The 9,688-nt window shown below is 36.9% G+C and overlaps 1 protein-coding gene across 2 annotated transcripts in view; it reads right to left on the bottom strand.

Moving 5' to 3' along the window:
- ATP8A1 (ATPase, aminophospholipid transporter (APLT), class I, type 8A, member 1) overlaps positions 1-2,270 on the bottom strand; it is a 97,415-nt gene extending 95,145 nt beyond the window's left edge. The window contains exons 1-2 of one of the 2 annotated variants that reach the window (XM_010006091.1): positions 2,162-2,270; positions 244-343 (exon numbers count right to left, since the gene is read on the bottom strand). The gene's annotated coding sequence lies outside the window, so the exon portion shown is untranslated. The remainder of the gene's footprint in view (positions 1-243; positions 344-2,161) is intronic. The other variant, XM_010006092.1, reaches the window with a different exon arrangement.
- Between the last annotated feature and the right edge of the window lie 7,418 nt (positions 2,271-9,688).

The following is a 9,688-nucleotide window of genomic DNA, read 5'->3' as shown; positions in this document are numbered from 1 at the left end:
ATTTCAGGTATATGTGACCCGTTTTACAGAAAAAAAATGTGTGCACTGTGTTGTCTCCAAGGAGTAAAAACACTATTAAACCAAAGACTTATTAAAGGTACATCTACACAATACCGCTATTCTGTGAGGCTAACGAATGCAGAAAGAAACAGTACACCAACCTCAGCATCTCTGCAAAACACTGCCTATGGTACAAGTGCTCTCAACAAATTTCAAGCATTAACATCTTGTGGTTGATCTTACCTGAAGTAATGCAATAAAAAGAAAAAATGCATTAGCAGCTCTTCTGAACTGGGAATAAAGGAACCTTGGCAGGAATGTGATTATGTTGTACTTCGCAGTGCTGAGAGAAAGAGACAAAAACATGCACTATTATTCCAGTATAAAATATTCTTCAAATGTATTCCTTCCCTCTCAGTTACAGAAGCTTTCAAATAAAGGAGAACCTTTTGTGATTTCTGTGCTGGCAAGCAGATTCATTTTGACTAAATGGGAAACTGAAAGATTTCTGCAGGGACAGAACCAGCTAACCCAGGCAACTGCCTGTCACCCACAAAAACTGTGGTGACCCTCCATGTTGAGGCAAGAAGTTCCTATGTCACCTCTGCCTGCTCTGTGGAAAGCAGTCAAGCCCTGCTGCCACTCAGTTCCAGGCAAGAAGGACTGGGGAAAAAAGAGCGAAGGCAGCAGTCAGGCAGCTCCACCACAGTCAAGGGAGAAGGTAGGGCAGGCCCCAGGCCCGCAGCTCTGTGGCGCAGAGGAGAGCCCTGCCCTGCAGGCTGTGGCCCACGCTGGGCAGGTACCTCTGCACAATGGCTCCAGCTCAGACAAAATTATTTGGGAAAGAGGTATAACAAGCATAATGAGGAGGGTACTAAGTTAGTACTGAAAAGCTGTGGAGCTCCTACATATCGCATGAGTTTGCACAATTCAATGCAAAAGAATGAACAACAGGATCTACTGAACTGAAATGGTGCATTTAAGAAATAATAAAAATAATAAAATCTATTAAAAGATAAAACCCTATGCCCTTCACTGAATGGGAAGTTCACTTTTTTTTTTATTTTAAACTGATAAATATTTGATATTAAGTGTAGTTTTGCTAGGCTGGAAGAACAAAATACATCTTATCCCACTGTAATAATCTCTTCTACACCACAGTGACACAACATTGGTGCTCCCAGCTCTTAAGAAGGGACTCCTACCATCTAAGGTCCTAAAATAGTAACAGTGAAAATAATAATGTAAAAAACTTACAGGCAAGGAACTTATAAGAATATTTAACTACTCTTAAAATTAGTAATATTTACTTTGACTTTGTGTAAGACAATTTAAATGGGGAGTGAGTTTATTCTGAAAAAAACCACAACATTGTCAAGAAACAAATAAAAAGATAGAGAAGACAAGTTGTATACACCAACAAAAAGCATTCTAAAGTTTCTTAAATCCATGGAAAAAACCCACAACATAATTCTCAATGTCTATAAAATTCATGCATATTGTCAAAGTTACCTTCAGAAAACACACCTACAGGGTGTATCTGGACAGGGATATCTTTGCCATTTATTTACTTTCAATTTTAACAACAGTACTGAGGATGTTACCACATCTAAGCATAGGTTACTTATAAGTATTCATGTATTACTTCTAGAAAAGCAAAAAAACCCCTCAACATAAACCATAAGCAGAGTCCAAAAGCCTGAATTTGAAATTCAAACCTAGTTTCATAAACAACTATGGCATCATTATAGCTGGCTGACCGAAAAAGACAGTTTCCAAAGCAAAAACACTGCCATGGTCAAGCGAAGTACATCTGCATTGTCATCCAGCTGCCAAAAATACATTCAAAGATGAACTGAACTTCAGCTGAACTGAAAGCTGAACAACAAATCCATACTCTTGGAACATGCAAATGGTGCACTTGTAAATAATCTGTACCTTCCTCATCCTGTTCTTAAAAATTTGGAAGATCAGGTTAGTAATTGGAACAGCTCTGCTGCTCTCCACATTTCACTTCATTTACCTCTCCAGAGCTTGAAACTGTAGTTAGTGGTCAGAGGAGATGACAGAAGCAGAATAAACAGAATACTTTCCTATTTTTTGCTATGTAACATGCAATGTTCTGAAATCAGATATCTATTAAAAATGCAGTATTTAATACCTGACATGATTATTGCAGAATTTGGTTAGTTGGGGCTGGTTTATGAATATCGTTCTCAGTTCCTCTTGATCAGCTAGAGAAGTTTTCTCTGAAACATCTTCTGTTTTCTCATAGCCTGTAAAAACACAGCATAGTTTTCCATATAACTAGATTTTTATACACACATACACAAGACTTTAGGCACATCATGAAAAAAAAAAAATCAATTATGAATGTGAATTCAATGATTTGCATTTCTCACAAGCAATGGTCATTTAAAAACTGAAGTAGCATATAGTCAAGATACTTCATAAAACTATGAACAAATTACTGTAAAATGTACTGAATTAGTAAGTACACTTAAAAACCTTGTGCCGCTTCATGGCACTATGAAATGCGTAGCTGCATTTGAACCCAGAAAGTGAACATAAAAAAAAATAAGTAAAATAAAAATCCCAACTCCAAAAAAGTCAATGTCATCCATCTCTCCCAGCTAAGTTATCTTCACTAGAAAATCTGCAAAAATTACTTTCAGTAGTAAGGTAAATAAATATTTAAAAAGGAACATACCAAGAGACATATATTAACTCTAACATAAGGAAAAAACAACAAGTTCAAGAATATACCAGTAATACACATTATTCCTGGCAATATGTAATGGAAAATACAGTTATCTGATCTTTATACAGATCATTCAACAATTTCAAATTTTGCATGCAAAATTTAACATTCGTTATTGCAAAATATAAAGAAAAATTAATTATTTTAAGGGACATTTCCTATAACCTTTACATAATTCATTTCATACTGCCCAATTTTTGTCCTTCACCACAGCTGCCCAAAATACATGTAACACAGTTTCCCTTTTGTGCTTCTTTTAAACTAATGTTACAAATACCCACACTTGCAGTAGTGTAACAATGTAGACTTCACAAAAGAACACAAACAAGTAAATTTCTTATAAAAACGTTGTGAAAATGTAACCATTAATTTCAACAGCAGTTCAACCAAGAGGATGTCCAAACAACGAATTAAATACAAAGTATGTGCATCTAGTATAGCTATCTTAAATAAAAATTACTAATTCTACTTATTTGCACAAATCACCTATTCTGAGAAACACTAATAGAAAATTATCACAATTAAAACTAAGCAAAACAGAAAACTAATGTAAGCTATCCTACAGTGAGATCAATTTATATTCTCTCAGTCCTTAGGAACACCCCTGTCCCAGCTCCCCCAGGCTACCAAGACCCTGCAGAGATAACCAAAAGTGGCCTAACTGTGAGACCTGCCTCTGCACTCCGGAATGGATTTGATCAGAACTCATGTACTCCCCATATCAGTGTTCCCTAACCTCGTCCTCCTCCACTGAAGGAAGTCCTTCTTACTTCAGACTTTCCAACTGATATGATACTATCAGCAGAGTGAAGTGGACAAGGCACTATCTACTGCATTTTCCTAAGTGTCCTTTTTCTCTAGGTCCTGTGCTCCATTCAGCAGGCAGGCCTACATTTCCGATAGTAATCATCTTACTGCCGTTAAATCTGAAGGAGAATAAGAAGGGCTTGTACAAGCCCCTTGCCAGATGAAACCCCATATGGACTTTGGCTTTGCTAGCTAAACCGATCCTTGTATAGTCCTCTCCAGTCACCTGCCCCTGCTTTCACCTCTTGTATGTTCCCTTTTTACACTTGAGTTTTGTCAGGGACTCCTTGCTAATTCAAGCAGTAATACTGCCACCTTCACTTGATTTCTTGCTCATTGTTATGGACAGGATATGATCCTTGGAAGCCAAGGTCTTTAAGTATATGTTGGTTTATGACATACCCTTCTTTCATCTGCTCCAAATTTTCTAAACGACACTAGCCAGATTATCTCCAGATAAATTATATCAGCTTATTTTTCATTTTGTGTGTGCTTAACTTGAAATGGTATTATTACATTTCCTGACACTCCTAGCACCTGCCTCCACTAATCAGTGAAAGCTAAGTGCATATTCTTCTATAAACTATGAGGAATTTTATACCAACCTGCAACACAACTTTAATCTTTTAAAGGGAATACCAGTGCATTATTTCTCAAGACTTTTCACCAATGTTTTGTCAACCACTCAGGCACTACATTTATGACCAACAGGATTACAGAGTCTATTCAGGCTGGAGCTTGCAAAGTAAACACAGGTATGGCATAAATCACCAGAAAGTTTTAAAATTATATCAATAATCTGTGTGTGCATAGCTTCTTGTTAAATAAGCACTGTTCATTCTGTATACCAAATGAGAAAGGTACACAGAGAAAAAAAAATAAATTGGAATGCAACCTAATACATCAAAATCTATGTGCATGTCCAGAATAATTAAGGCTGACATGAAAACACAAAGTTTATTTCTAGTATGTTCTATAAACAGGTTATGCAAAGTCATCCTGGCCCACTACATAGCATCTTACCTGTTTTATCCAGAACATACATTTCAGACACTACCTTGCAAGGTCAAATCTCCATACATTGTGCAAAAACTCAGCAGCAACTTGTAATCTCATGCCATTTGCTATTCATTATAATTCACAGATTCTATTACTATGCAGGAAATCTCCACTACTACATTCGCTCACTGCAGTTTCTCTGTTGCTTTCCTTCCAGCTTCTGTGGCATGAAAGGCACAGATCCAACATGCTTCTATTCAAACTTCAGTATATATCTCAAGAAGGCCCTTCAGAGGGAGGGTAGCCAGCCTAACAGGCTGGGCCCACCTGAAAAAGTGTCCACACAGCACTCCTCAACTCAAGGAACTGCACGGGCGTGTGTGAGAGACTAAGCATGCCATTCCCTCTTCTTGTCATTACCTCTCCTTCAAGTGACAACCATCATACAACTGGCCATGCATGACCTCCAGCACACAACTGCATAAACATAAATCCCAGTAAAACAACTGGATGTATGTACATCTTTAAGAAGACTAGGTTTTCAGTCAAGCCACAGGTGCACATCCAATCACACTATATACTTGATCCAAATCCACCACATGGCAAGCACACCCTCATTCCAGGTTTAGGATGCTTACTTTCAAGTTGTTCAATGAAGGAGCAAACACAAAATACGACTCCTGTGAGAGCACTTGGATAGGAAAGTTGGAAGCTAATGTGTCAAAAGTACCAACCTAGCCAAAGTTCAGGAAATAAAGGAAGAGTTTGCACATTTGCGGAATGTAACTACTTGAAGAATAAAGCACTCATTAAAAAAACTTAGGTCCATATAAGCCTTGATTACTGACAGTGATAGAGGAAAAGCAAATGTTAATAGACATTGAACACTATTTCTTATCTGTTTGTTAAAATGGCTGCCAAACTACAGACTTTTATTTTAATAGATCAGTATTATAACATGTATTTATTCTCCTTTAATCAAAATGACAGCAAAAAGGTGCTGAGGAGCTTCATAAATATTAATCACCTCACTTCTTACTACTTTGAATTAACATTTCAATTTTCATTCAGAACACCATCTGAGGAGTTAAGTTCTGAGCCTCACACGTAGACCTTTATACTCTGCAGCTTCAGGAAAATCAGCTCTCTGCCCTAGATGCATTATACTAACCTCAAAGCTTTAAGGGATATATGTGTCCCCTATCACTTCACTGCCTAAACTTCAGAATACATTCAGTGGATAACACAGAATAGACTGATAAACAAAGCTCTGTATCAGGGAGACAGAACTCTTCTTCCCAGTTTGTATGTCTACATGTGTATACATGTACACAAATATATCTAAATCCTTATACATTACCTCAGTTACTAGATGCAGGCTAAAGCAGTAAAATGCTTAATTTAAATGACTAAAACAAAAGACACAAAATGCTGTTTGAAATACCCTGCTTTCTTAAAAGATCTGGGTGCAAAAAAAAAGGAGAAATGAAATTTTAATTCAACATTTGATATAGAGCTTCTACATCCTACTCTCCCATGATACCATTTCTTTAAATGTCCATATATTGCCCTTTGGAACACTACCACTACATCTTGCTTGTATTACCTACCCAAGAATTTCAGTCAAGACTCTGTGCCCCTGAGCTTCAGTTCCTCTGCAGATATGCATCTGTCCTGGTTAGCTAACAGATGCCCAATGTCTGGTCAGAAATTGGGCAAACTCTTCTTGCCAGGTAGCTGCTGATTTTCTGATTTTCCCCGAGGTCAAAGAGAACTCTGTGCTGCACAGCTGCAAGGCAAGCCAAAGCTCACGCACCATTTCTGGGCTCTCAGCATGCCAAATATCTTCAGGGACACTATACCATCCTGGTCTGCATATGGGACAGGCCTGCCCTACAACAGCTTTGTTTTGTTTTTAAATAAAATATTTTAAGTGATGTTTTGTAAGAGAAATTTTCCCTTAATTTGTCAGATACAGGACTGCATGTCAGGTACCACCTTGAGCAAGACTGAGAGTTTGTCCACATGATACATTCACTAGAATTGCAACTAAAAATTACCTATTGCATTCCCAGGGTTTGTTTATATTTTGCATCTCTAGAAAACTACCATAAAGAAGCTCCAATTTCTGTCATGGCTCGCCCACACTCATCTAGCATAAACAGATTAAATCATCACGAGCTTTATTTAATTATAGTATTTATTTAAAATACGAACTGCAAGGAAATCTTCACTATATTTTATTTATATAAGTAGAGAATTTGACAACAACAGGTTGGTACCCAAGTGACTCCCAAAAATTCCAGGAGCTAAAATTAAAAGAGGATACACTTTTCAAAAAGGAAGGATGTTAAAGTTATGGTAGTTCATGCATTCATTTGAAATGCCTATCAGTCAAGAGAACAGAAATAACAGCTGCAGATTTATCTCACTATTATAATCGCTTATGCAATCTGGCACCTTAATAGAAATCAGATCCAAGATGTTTATTTTACCTGTTCGCTTCCAAAGATGAAGTACGACGTTTATCAAACCACACTCACAAACCTAATAGCATGAAGTGACCCCCGCAATTTTTATGAGCTGCCCTATTTCAAACTTTTAAAACCCAAACTATAAACTAGAACTCAGCTGCTGATTAAGCTCACATTCAGTGCAGCACATATACATAAAAGCTCACCACTTAAAGAGAAAAAAGGAAAAAAAAAAAAAAAAGCTACTAGGTGCTATATTTCTTCCTCTAGAAGTGAGGATCCATTGGCATAAAACCAATTTGTAGGAACTCAGCCTATTAATCAAATAAGCAGAGAGGCCAGCTTGTCATAAAAATATTGTCTAAAAGTAATCCCAAGAACAAATAAAGCATAGCCATGCTTGAGAATGGAAGGGAAATTTCATGAGATCATCTCTTGGTGAAAGTAGCTACATTTTTTATCAAGGTGTGTTTGAAGAAGATGCATTTAACTAACACACAGCAAGAATTAAAAATATTTGGTTGCCCTTCTGTAAATCATTAGTAGGTTCTTGCTTGTTCCAGGGATTAAAATTAAAACTAGCATCACACGTTTTGGCCAATGAAACAAGCAAACACAAAAAAGCCTCAACCAACTTGAGTTTTTGCCAAAAAGGAAACCACTGAAGACCATATTTTGCTTTCAAGAATAAATCTGGGAGAAACAACACACAATGTTCCACATACAACGTTTGCAATGACTCCTCCCAAACCATTAGTTTCTATATTAGAAAGTAACAATAAATTCTAAAGACTAGGAGTCCAAATATTTTCCATATATCCACATTTTTCTTTAGGTAGGGTAGTTAAAAATTTTCAGCTTTATTCCTTAAACCAGTCTTATTTGCATTACAAGATATGGACAAAGGTAAATACAAATAGGCTGTAACATAGGAAGAAAGGGAGGGAAAGAAAACCCTCACTCAAATCACCAAAAGAATTTTAATTCACTTCCCTTAATAATTAAGAATATCTCTTTTATTCTCAAAGTACAGCATTCAAAAGCTGGTACTGCAGCTGATAACCTTTTGCATGACTAAGTCCCAAATAATGCAGCACAGTTTGGAGAAGGTATCATTAGGAAAAATAAGGTCCTTTCAGAGTTATTTGTCATAATGTCATGATAGACCTTCAAAGACAGAAGAGGCACTAGGAACCTTACTCTTCAGTCTGTCTTTCTGAGGAGCTCAAGCAATGACCTGCCTCAACCGGCCGCTACCACTGAGATGGCCAAGCCTGCACTAGAACTAGATGAAGCTTTTTCCTGTTGTCAAGCATTGGGAGCTCAACATAGTTTGCAGAACAAGACACAAGTAACTATACTGAGCATGACATCAGGTAAAATGTGATATAGTCCTATAGTCCATAAGAAGAAACACCTAAGGACATATTAGGCATTACAAGAACAGATGGTCTGCTTGAAGACAATCTGATGACTACTACAGAACTCCAAAACACCTTCCCTGTTCATATGAAAGTCATCTCATCTTGCAGCTTCACTTAGTTTTCATGAAGGCATTTACCTCCAATAATATAAGAATTATTACCTATTATTGTTGGTAGACAGCACCATGGCACCTCAAATGTCTACCCTTTTCTGATGATCTAATACAGTACGTACTGAATTCCACAGGGAAAAAGCATTAATGCTTCAATCTTCAGAGAATCCTAATAAGAACTGCCACCCACAGTTTCATTTTCCCAGACTCTCAAAAAAAATTGCTTTGAATTATTCAATTTCATATTATTTAATAGATGAATATAATAACTGTGCAGCTCTATATAGCTAAAATAACCAGAGATAATGACTGTATTGAACAAAGTTAGATATAGGCTACACTACTCAAAGATTCCCCACGTGTTTTGTAACTGCAGAATATGTGACACTGAAGCTACTTCCACAGCTCTGAATGTCTGAAGTCCAGGTACAATTCTGAATTAAGGTTACTGGTGGTGAAAACACATTTAATAATTTACTAAATTAATTTAAGAGGGTCAGATCTTGGCTTGAATGAGACTTCATTGATATTCACATCACTTTAGAACTTACGGCAAACCACAGGTGCTCTTCTTTGCAACAGGAATAAAAGGCACCAAAAAAATCTATTAAAAAAGGCTATAAGCATGCCTGGCTATCTTCCATTAGCCATGAAGAGTACAAGAAACTACTGAGGTTCAGAAGAAGGCCACAAAAATAGTAGCTCCTTTAAAAACACATTCTATTCTCTGTCCAGGTAACATTGTCTAACAGATCTTAAAACACCTACAATTTATTTTGTAATAATTTGTAGACTGCAGTGTCAATGCATCTGTCAACCAATTCTTGGAAATCATACGGGTGTGCATCATTCTGACAGTTCTCACTTAAGTTTATTTCATTTGAGCACAACAGTTGATTTTCTCTAATAACAGTTTTAGTATCTCTTCATGTCAGAGAGCATTTCTTTCTGAAATGATGTCAAGGCAGTCTGGCCTGATAAGGTAGCTCATGATCCATGGAAAAGGTCTCTGAAGCAGAAATTAGCTGCTGCAGTGACAGGAGAAAAAGAAATGAGGCTTTAACCTGATAGATACAATAAAAAAAAAATCTAGAATAAGGTAAGTAATAT

Source organism: Chaetura pelagica, unplaced genomic scaffold (assembly GCF_000747805.2).
Source record: "Chaetura pelagica isolate M959 unplaced genomic scaffold, ChaPel_1.0 scaffold189, whole genome shotgun sequence".
Taxonomy (NCBI): Eukaryota; Metazoa; Chordata; class Aves; order Apodiformes; family Apodidae; genus Chaetura; species Chaetura pelagica.
The sequence above is the reverse complement of the archived record's forward strand: the minus strand, read 5'-3'. Positions and strand labels throughout refer to the sequence as shown.